We start from the raw sequence: 10,950 nt of genomic DNA, 5'->3' as shown, positions 1-10,950 counted from the left end.
GTCAGGTGGCTGAGGACTGAAGTTCCGTTTTCTCTGCCTCCTGCCTAATGCTCCCACCCAGGAATCTTGGTAGACCCAGTCCCTTCTGGAATTTGGAATTTTTCAGTTACTTTTTAAAAAATTTCATTCAAACTTACCACAGCTGTAGCCTTTCCCTCCCTCCTCCTCTAGAACATCCCCTGGGTTCTGCTTTATCATGGAGCCATTAAATCACGGGTATGGAAGAAACCTCGGACCACATCTAGTCTAACTTCCCACACTACGTTTTAAATCCTCCTTTTTATTTTCATGGCAAGAGGTTTTCAAGTGCCAGTGGCAAAGATACTCAGTGACAAGGAACTTCCTACCTCCAGAGACAGCTCATGCAATGGGCTTGTCTCTTTAGCATCAATGCTGCTGCTTTTGAAGCAGAAACCAAGCCAATTAGGTAAGATGTTCCTCCATAGAGTGTGCCAGAATCTGCTTTGCTCCTTTCCCATCCATGGCTTGCTCCCTTACTCCCATTATGAAAACAGCTGCCCTCCAGGGTGGAAGTTACCTGAAAGCTTAGTTCATGCTGAAATATTTGTAGAAAAGGGAAAGAAAAGTGAACTAAGAATTTGTCCTGTATCTACTATGTGCCAGGCAGTGGACCAGGCACAAACGTTAACTCATTTTGTAGGGTTTAACCTATGGGGTTGCCATGAGTCAGAATAGGCTCAGTGGCAACTAACAATAACAATAACAAGATGTTGAGGAGCAAGTATTCAATACACCCATACCATTTGTTATTACATGTGAAGAATCATTTTGGAGACTACACACTCATATTTGGAATATGTGTGGCCTGGCAAGGCTGGTGACCTGTGAACAGAGGCAGATTTACCACAAATCTAATGAAGCTTAACTTTAGGGTCTCTCCCACTTGCACGTGTCCCTGTGAGTGTTGGGACTTATTTTGGTGGGGCAGGGAAGCCAGGTTGCAACCAGAGAATATCTTTATGAAAGTGTCTGTGGTGAATTGCCCCAAGAGAGTTCAGAAGAAATGGATCTAAATCTCCAAGTCTCAGTTATTTGTTGTGATTTCTTTTTTCATTCTAAACAAATATTTGCTTTCATACGTAATGTGGATTTTGATACTTTTTTTTCTAAAGAAGGCCTCCAAAATGGTATGGGATTCAGGCCTCACAAAACCTAGGACTGGCTTTACCTCTGGGAAGGCCTGGACTTGAGCAGCTATTCAGAGGCTGCCTCGAGTCTTGAACTTTGCTTGGCTGTGTCGTCTCAGGCCTCGCTGGCTTGGTTTCTCTGCACAGGCAGCAGGTGGATGCTAAAGAAGCAAGTGCCAATGAGTGGGGTGGGTCCAGCCTAGTCACTGAGCTCTCCTAAGGAGTCCAAGCTGCTGATTCACCAGTGTAATGTCAGGGGGGTATTGGGAAAGTCTCTTATATTATCCTTTTCTTCCCAAAAGAACCCCCTATCCCCCAAGGGTTGGCTATAATTTACATTCTGTATTAGAGAACTGGCTTGGTGCTCTGTTAAAATGGAAACCATCCTTTAGATGGAGGACACATTTGGCTTCACTGGTTGATGGATGTTGGAAGGATTTCAGGAGTATGGTATCATAGGAAAAGTTCTTTCCAACCCTGGAGTGATGTGGTTCTCTGATTCCTTCCAACAATAAGTTTTCTGGAAAAAATGGATTTTTTCGCTAAATTCTGAATCTTAAAGCCGCAAGGGCAGGAGCATATTCATACCCACCCACACCTCTTACGAAGCCGTACTTGGAAATTCCCTTCAGGAGAAGGCACTTCCGCAGGCTTTCACCCTAGTTCATTCTGAAAAACTTTTCTTCACTTCTAACTAGAGGTCACTGAAGCCCCCTTTTCTAGACTACTCTCTTCAATAAGGAGTCCCTGGATGGCGCAAATGGTTAAGTGCTTGCCTACTAACCAAAATGTTGGCAGTTCGAACCCACCCAAAGGTGCCTTGGAAGAAAGGCCTGGCAATCTGCTTCTGAAAGGTCACAGCCTTGAAAACCCTGTGAGGCTGTTCTACTCTGCACACATGGGGTTGCCATGAGTCCGACTCGACAGCTACAGGTTTGGTTTTTTGTTCTCTGGGCATGGTAGAAAAGACACGAACTTTGCATGTCAGACAGATCTGATTTCAAATACTAGTCTCAATACTTACTAGCTGTGTTTCTGTCTCAGGGTTGTTACACTTGCTGTTCTTTTTACCCAAATTTGCCTGGAACTTCCTCGACATGTAGGTCTGTGCTTAGTCTCTACCTCTCTACCCTGCTTAGTTTCCTTCATACTTCTTGGAATTGCCTGACACATTATTTGCTTGTTTGGCTGATTTTTTTGTTGGAGTACTCTTTTATTGTCCATTCCCCCAGTAGAATAATATCTGACACAGAGCAAACACTCAAATATTTATTAAATGGATGAGTAGTTGAATGAAGGAATGAATTAGTGACTTTTTGGGCAACTTAGTAAATTTCTCCGAGCCTTGGCTTCATTGTTCTGTTGTACAAGGGTGTATGGATTAAGTTGCATCCCCCCAAAAACACATATTGAAGTCCTTACTCCTGTACCTGTGAAATAGGGTCTTGGAAGATGTTATCAGTTAGGTGAACATGAAGTCATACTGCAGTAGGGTGGGTCCTATGCCTACATGACTAGTGTCCTCATAAACGAGGAGAAGCTACACAGAGACAGGGAGGCAGAGGAAGGATGCCAAGTGATGCTGAAGCTGCAAGCCAAGGAATGCCTGGAGCTACCTGAGCTAGGAGAGAGGCATGGAACAGATTCTCACCCAAAGCTTCAGAAAGAATCAATGTGGTCAACACCTTGATCTCAGACTCCCAGCCTCAGAACTGTGAGACAATAAATTTATGTTCTCGTAAGTCGTCTCATAAGTCATCCAGTTTGTATTCCTAGGACAGCCGGAGGAAACTGATAACCTGTTGCTATCAAGTCTTTTCTGACTCATAGTGACCCTATAGGACAGAATAGAACTGGCCTATAGGGTTTCCAAGTTCTTAACTGCTACGCCACCAGAGCTCCTATAAAGGCTAATGAAATCCCCCTTAAGGGAATGCAGTGAAGATTAAATAACATGCTATATATACCACATGCCTAGCAGAAAGCCTGCGTTCAGGACTTCTTGTTTTTTCTTTCCCTGGTGATAAATGATTCCTTTATAAAATTTATCTAATGGATGTTTCTGGATCTGTACCACTGAGAGATAATTAAGTTGGTATCTGATAACAACAAACAATCGCCCCCTCACTACCCTGTTCCTCACAAAAAACCAACCAACCAACCAACCAGCCAACAAACAAACCATCAATACTTTCAATGGCTTATCTGGTAGCAAGAAGAAAAAACTCACTGAAAATTGACAAATAATGTTTTTGCAAGACATGATTACTTGGAGAAATCTTAGAGGCTTTTGGTTTTCTTTTCACATCATGTTGCAGATAAGGCAAGTACAAGCAGGTTGGGTCACTTGTTCAGGTAATTAGTGGCAAAGCTGGGCCTGGAACCCAGATGCTTGATTCTTGGTCTGTGTTCTTGCCTCCTGCACTTAGCTTGTCTCCAAACATGAACTGGTTCAAACCAGTTTCAGAATTTAGAGGCTGTACAGGTAGAAATGGAGCCCTGGTGGCACAGTGATTAAGAGCTACGGCGAGCTACGGCTGCTAATCAAAAGGTCGGCAGTGTGAATCCACCAGCTGCTCCTTGGAAACCCTATGGGGCAGTTCTACTCTGTCCTATAGGGTCGCTATCAGTTGGAATCGACTTGATGGCAACAGGTTTTTTTTTTTTTGTATTTCTTGTATTTATTTTATTTACTTATTTTGTTGCTGTGGTTGAGAATACACATAGCAAATCATAGACCAATCCAACAGTTTCTACGCACAGCTCAATGACACTGATTACATTCTTCTAGTTATGCAACCATTCTCACCCTCCTTTTTTGAGTTGTTCCTTCTCCATTATCATGGACTCACTGCCCCCTAAGGTTCTTATCTAATCTTTCAAATTGCTGCTGTCAATTTAATCCCATTTAGATAGTTCTTGAAAGAGCCCAATGCTCAAGGCTGACCTAACAGGTTTTTTTTTTTAACAGATGGAAAATGTTGATCGTTTTGGTTTCCGATTCTTGACCACTTTCTGGCGGTTAAGTAGTTTTCTAATACTTTAGTTATAAATATCTCTTAGACTTTCTTGTAATGAAACGTTAGCGTCTTAATAAAAATAAAGATTTGGAGATATGTTTTCCTCTCTTGCTAATCTTTGCATTTGGCGAGCTCTTTACATTTTTCTCTGTAGGCCGAAAATTACATTGTAGAAAACATTTACTAAAGGGTGCGTATAAAAATAAGGGAAGTATATGCAAGAAGAAAATAACAAAACATAATGCTGGAAACACTTTGGGATCATTGTCAACCATAGTGTCAAATCATACTTACAGTCTGAAAGTGCTGACACCAAACAGTAAATGCTGTGAAAATATGAGGTAAAGCTATGAATATGACCTGAAACTGTGGTAGAAAATAAATGCAATAATAAAAAAAAGGTGATTTAAAATCTCACTTTCAGTTTTTAGACATGGGTAAGAGTCTAAGAAATTTCGTTTGTCCTACAATAAAAGGCATACTCTATGCTAAATCCGTTTTACAGAAAAATGAAATTAAATTGTATTAGACAATGACAGTTTCTATCCAGCTTATTCTGGGTGGAAATCACACTGTTTATTTTTTTAAAACCTAGTTCCTAAGAATGAATTAAAATTTTGTCTAATGAGCTTCTAATAACTTTGCTGGATCCGGTTACGTTTTGGTGGGACTTTCCAAGAACAAGCATTGCCATTAATTTCTTTCCTACCTCCTTTCCCTTTTCCCTCTAACTTGCCTTCCTCATCCTGTTGCTCTTCCCTTCTCTCTGATGTCTCTTTCCCTCTCTCCTCTCTTCCCACTTTCTCCTTCCCTTCTTCTCTATCTTATTACATTAGTCTCCTCCCTATGCCTTTTTCCTTCTCATCCCTTCCTTCTCCTTCTCACAATTATCTCAAGGCCCCTCCTTGTCCCTCTTTCTTTCCTTTTATTGGCCCAAGTGAATTTCAAGGAGTCATAGAAATAAACAAGGGTGTTAATGTCTTGGAAAACCACATAGATAAGCTTTTTAATTTCAAATGCATTATAATTATCATCCGAGATGGACATCTTAGGTAGTATTTGTAGTAAATTTCATTAATTGCTCTGGTTCTTTTTTGTAACCACACTCTCTGCCATGTGACTGCGCCGTTCCACTGCCTGGAAAGATGGAGATATATTTCCTCACTCTTTGACTTTGGCCAGTAGAATGAAACAGGTGATCATGTGCCAATTCCAAGCCCGGGATCTAAGAGGCCTTGCACCTTTCTTCTTGCCCTCTTGAGCCTCTGCCATTGCCATGAGAAGAGAATTCCCAGGCTATTCTGCTGGTGCCAGAAGGAGGATGAGAAATATGTGGAACAGAAAACTACCCAGCCAAGTCAAGCCTTTGTGCCAGGTAATCCACAAATGCATGAACTAAATGAATGCTTATTGTTATGTAGCACTGAAATTTGGTGGTTGTTTGTCTCACAACATTGTTGGAGCAATAGCAAATTAATACACTATCTAACCCAACATTTTCCATTTGGAACATGTAGAAACTGAGGCCCAGAGAAGTCTAAGGTTACAAGCTAGTTAATGATAGACCTGGGACTAGGACTCAGGGATCCCCATAGCTGGAGCTATGATTGTCCAATAAACCATGCTTTGCTATGAAGTGGATTTGCGTACTCCTCCTTCTTGTGGTGCAGTGATTAAGAGCTTGGCTTCTAAACAAAATGTCAGCAGTTCGAATCCACCAGCCTCTCGTTGGAAACCCTGTGTGGCAGTTCTACTCTGTCGTCTAGGCTTGCTATGAGTCGGAATTTACTGACAGCAACAGGCTTGGTTTTGGTTGCTGTTGTGTGCTGTTGAGACGATTCTAACTCCTAATGACCCTAGAGGACAGAGTAGAACTGCCACACAGGGTTTCCTAGGCTATAATCTTTATGGGAGCAGATCATTAGGTCTCTTTTCCTCTGGAGTGGCTAGTGGGTTCCAACCGCTGACCTTTTGGTTAGCAGCTGAGTGATTAACCATTGCGTCACCAGGGCTCCTGGTACGCTCCTAAAACTCTTAATTTAATACTCTTTTGTTGCAACTTCACAGAAGAAAGGACTGACAAACTGGTTTTCTAAAGATTACCGTCAAGAAAACCCTATGGAGCAGTTCTATTTTATAACACATGGGGTCACCATGAGTTGGGGGCTGATTCAATGGTAGCTAACAACAACTCGGCAATAACAAATATCTCCTTATTATTCATTTTCTTTAACTAACTTGAATCTGTCAATTCAGCAATAAATTGGATTTATTTTGATTACTCAATATTTATGATAGAAGGCAGGAAACAGAGGTCAATATAGTATTGCTAACGTTTATCAATCTTGCTGTCGTGTGTGTGTGTGCGTGTTTGTAGGGAGCTCACAAACTCTCTTGTGGACAGCTAAGAAAACTTGTAATGATAGCCACTATTAATTGAGCAAATACTATCATTACCGTATTGGGGTAAGTATTTTTTATTCATTATCTCCTTGATTATAGCAGGGGTTAACAAACTATGATTAACAAACTATGATTTGTGGGTCAAATCCTGTCTACTGCCTGTTCTTATAAAGTTTTATGGGAACACAGTCTTGCTCATTCATTTACATATTACCCATGGCTGCTTTCACACTGCTGTCTGGTACAGATAGAAAAAGTTTGCTGACAGCTGGTCTTACAACAGTGGTTTTCAAATGTGGTCTGTGAACCCTGGAGTCCCATAAGAGGTCTCTGAGGTCAGAACTATTTTCATAGCAATACTAAGTCATTATTGCCTTTTTCACTGTGTCGACATTTGCATTGATGGTGGGTTAAACTGCGGACACCATAGTAAAAGTCAAGGCAGTGGCTTCACGTTGCAGTAGTAGTCACCATATTCTTCAGGCACCATGCACTCACAGTAAACATAAAATGCCAGTTTCACTAATGAATGTCCTAATGAATCAGGAAAAGATAATTTTATTAAATCCTGACCCTTTGAATATTCAGTTTTTAATATTCTGGGTGATGAAATGGGACATGTACGTAAAGTACTTGTGTTGCATATTAAAGTATGATGGTGGGCTCAACGGAAAGCTCATGTGTGATTGAGTTGTGAGCTGAACTAACTGCTTTTTTCATGGAACCCCATTTTTGCTTGAAGAAAATGACTGACAAGCTATGGTTTCTCAGACTTCAGTATTTGGCAGACGTTTTCTCAAAAATGAAAGAAGTGAGTCTGTTACTTCAAGGAAAACAAGTGGCAGTATTATTACTAGTATTATTAGCCAATGATAACATTCAAGTTTTCAAGTGAAAATTAATTTCGGAAAACTTGGCATCTGCCACCATGAACTTGACAGTTCTTCAATACTGAAAGGCTTTCCTGGTGACATCAGTGGTGATATTAATGAATGCCATTTTTGGATATTGAATAAAGCAATGTGTCAATATTTGAAAGATCTGTATAACTCAGTAAACCAAGAGTTTTAAAATGACTAATGCATGATGTTACAAATTCATGCATGAGCAAAAGAGCCTTTCAGAGTGCAATGGATTTTAACGCAACGGTGTAAGTTCATTGGTGTGGTTTCAGATTCCACATTGCAGCTAACCTTTAACAAACTACCACTTGTTGAGTTTTGAAAGTGATAATATTCACAATTATATGAAAAGTCTATTAAAAATACTCCATTTTCTAATTACGTCTCTGCAGTTGACTAGATTTTCTTCATGTATGTCAACCTAAACAGCATGTCACAACAGAGTGAATGCAACAGATACGAGAATCCAATTGCCTTCTACCAAGTCAGACATTAAAAAAAAAAAAAAATCACAAAAATCTAAAATTCTTCTCATGCATTTTTGAGAAATACCATTGTTTTCATAAAAATCTGTTATTTATGTTAACATGGTATTTATGTTGATTACTATGTTTAAATAAGTAAATATTTTTTAAAATTCCCACTTTTAATTTTTGCTGTGGAAATATCAGTACACATAAATGAAAGCTCCTTGGGATCCTCAATAATTTTTAAGAGTGTAAGGAGATCCTGAGACAAAAAAAAATTGAGAATTTCTGGTCTACAAAATAACTCTATGAGATAGGCACAATTATTATCCCCATTTTGCAGATGATGGAATTAAGGCTTAGAAAGATTAAGTAACCTGCCTAAAGTCAAATAACTTATGGGTTGTAGAATTAAGATTCAAACATCAGCAGATTGACTGTAGAACTTAACTTGTTGCTATTATACTAAAAACACCTCCTGGTATTTCTGGATTTAGAAAGCTCACTAGGTTCAGGACAGGCCCCTGACTTAGAAGAGACTTTCTAGAAAGGTTCATAGCCTCTATGTCCACTTTTTATTCTTCTTACCCTAATTTCTTGTCAGTTCTGAAAACAAGGGCCAGTTTATCTGCAGGGTTGTATTAAATAAAGTTAGAGAAGCGTAGCCCAGGGGAAGGAACTGTGGAGAAAGAAGAACTTTAGAACAGCCTGGGTAAGGATTTTCACTTACTGCTGAGTGGGAAGAGGAGAGAATATATAAAGCAGAACTTGTGGGTCTGGGAAGTTGGCTCAGTTGAACAGGTAGGTGGTGGGAAGATCAGATTCAAGGACTGGGATTTGCCCTGCTCCATGTCCTTAGGTCAGGAATATCCCAGGGATGACTCTTCCCCATCCCGGTCCCTGGCAGACACTGATAATCAGCTAGCAGCCTCTTTCTCACCGGGCTCAGAGGCCACCTCAGCCTCCTTCTGAAGGCTGCGTCTCACATAGTCACTCCACATAAAGGAGTGTGGTACTGTGATGAAACCCTGTTACCATCCTCGCTTTAGTTGTACTTGTGACCCCACCTGTGCAGCAGGTGTATTTCTGTCAAACACAGAGCCCAGAAAAGAGGCTCCGTATGACTCATTCCCAGTCCTGGAAAAACAACGCCTGGCATGTCTGTGGAGTTCCAAATGACCACATTAATTAGGAAAGATTTGCATTCTTCTCCTCCCATACATATGAAATTCAGCCCTCTTTGTGATCCATGCCCTTGTATATACAGAATGGGAAATAGTTAATAGCATGGGTTTTGGAGTCAAGTGGGTTTGACCTACTAGTGGTGTTGTGAGGATTAGATGACAATAAAGTAAAACACGTTTAAGACTACCTGGCTCATAGTAGTGTTCAATGACATTAACTATTATTATTATTTTTACACTGTGGCAGAGTTTTATATACAAAAATGTTAACTGTTTACAATAAGGAATTGCAGACTGCTAGTTCCAGCAGCAGCAGTAGAATACAAAGAACATTTGAAAAAAATGCATCTCTAAGACAGCAAGAAAGAAAGGAATCCACAGATGTTAAAAATTAAGTGAAAGAGAGAAACTTGAAGGTAAGTGAATACCAAAGCAGATTTAATCTGAAGGTATCCGACCAACCCTGGTGACCTAGAAGTTTTGTTTTCATGGCTGCGCAGAGCTTAGAAGACGAGGGATAAAGCCTAAGGCTGGGCTAAGGTGAGCAATTTAACAGAAGATCAACACGTAAAGCTCGGACTCTAAAGAGCTACATCCTCAGTTTAAGGTTAAACCCAAAATAAATCTGCCCTGTAGAATGGGACAGCAGGGAAACTTGTTTGATTTGACCTTGGTGTTTAGTGGAGTGGGGAAAATCTCCCTTGAGAATTTATAACCACAAACTAGCCCTTTCTGGGGTTTGCAACGTGAATGAGGAAGTCTGAGAGGCCAGAAGGAGGAAGGATGAGAAGGCAGGAAGGGACAGGAACTGGTTGAACGGATACAGGGAACCTGGGGTAGAAAGAAGGAGCATGCTGTCACGTTGTGGGAATTGCAACTAAGGTCACAAAACAATATGTGTATAAATTTTTGTATGAGAAATTAACTTTAGCTGTAAACTTTCACCTAAAGCACACACACACACACACACAAAAAGCAATGGTGAGCAAACATGTGATTAAATATGTGGTTAAATATAAACAAACATTGACTGTATAAAATAACAACAATAATTATAGTATCTAATTGGTAGGGAAGGAGCCCTGGTGACATAGTGGGTTAAGCACTCAGCTGCTAACGGAAAAGTTAGTGGTTTGAACCCACCAGCTGCTCCTAGGGAGAAAGATATGGCAGTCTGCTTCCATAAAGACTACAGCCTTGGAAACCCAATGGGGAGGTTCTACTGTGTCCTTTAGGGTGGCTATGAGTTGAAATCAACTCGAAGGCAATGAGTTTTAAATTAGTAGGGCAAATCAATTTTGGTAGAACCAAAATTCTAGACAGCTACAGCTTTTAAGTTCAGGGGGTAATGGTAATAAGAGTTAAAACACTTTAAGACTTTAAGGTTGGAAGGAAGATGAAGATATTTATGGAATTTAGAGTTTGGCAAGAATGCATATTAAAAAAATCAGTTCCTGCTGTTATGGGACCATCTAGTTCAGTGAACTTTGGGAACATGCCAAAAATTCTCATTCAAGGGCAAGGGCAAGCATGCATGCTTGTAAGAGAGAAAAGTAGATTTAAGTTTGCCCAGAAATTGGAAGAAGAAAGTTAATGACCAAAACAAAATGTGGGGATTATTTATGATTTTTCATTTTCAATGAATTTTCCATTTCATCATTGTCTTAGTCATCTAGTGCTGGTCTAACAGAAATACCACGAGTGGATGGCTTTAACAAAGAGAAGTTTATTTCTTCACGGTCCAATAGGCTACAAGTCCAAATTCAGGGCGTCAGCTCCGGGGGAACGCTTTCTGTGTCAGCTCTGCAGGAAGGTTTATGTCATCA

This window comes from Trichechus manatus, unplaced genomic scaffold (genome assembly GCF_000243295.1).
Source record: "Trichechus manatus latirostris isolate Lorelei unplaced genomic scaffold, TriManLat1.0 scaffold00021, whole genome shotgun sequence".
Lineage (NCBI taxonomy): Eukaryota > Metazoa > Chordata > Mammalia > Sirenia > Trichechidae > Trichechus > Trichechus manatus.
This window is presented reverse-complemented; position numbering follows the sequence as displayed.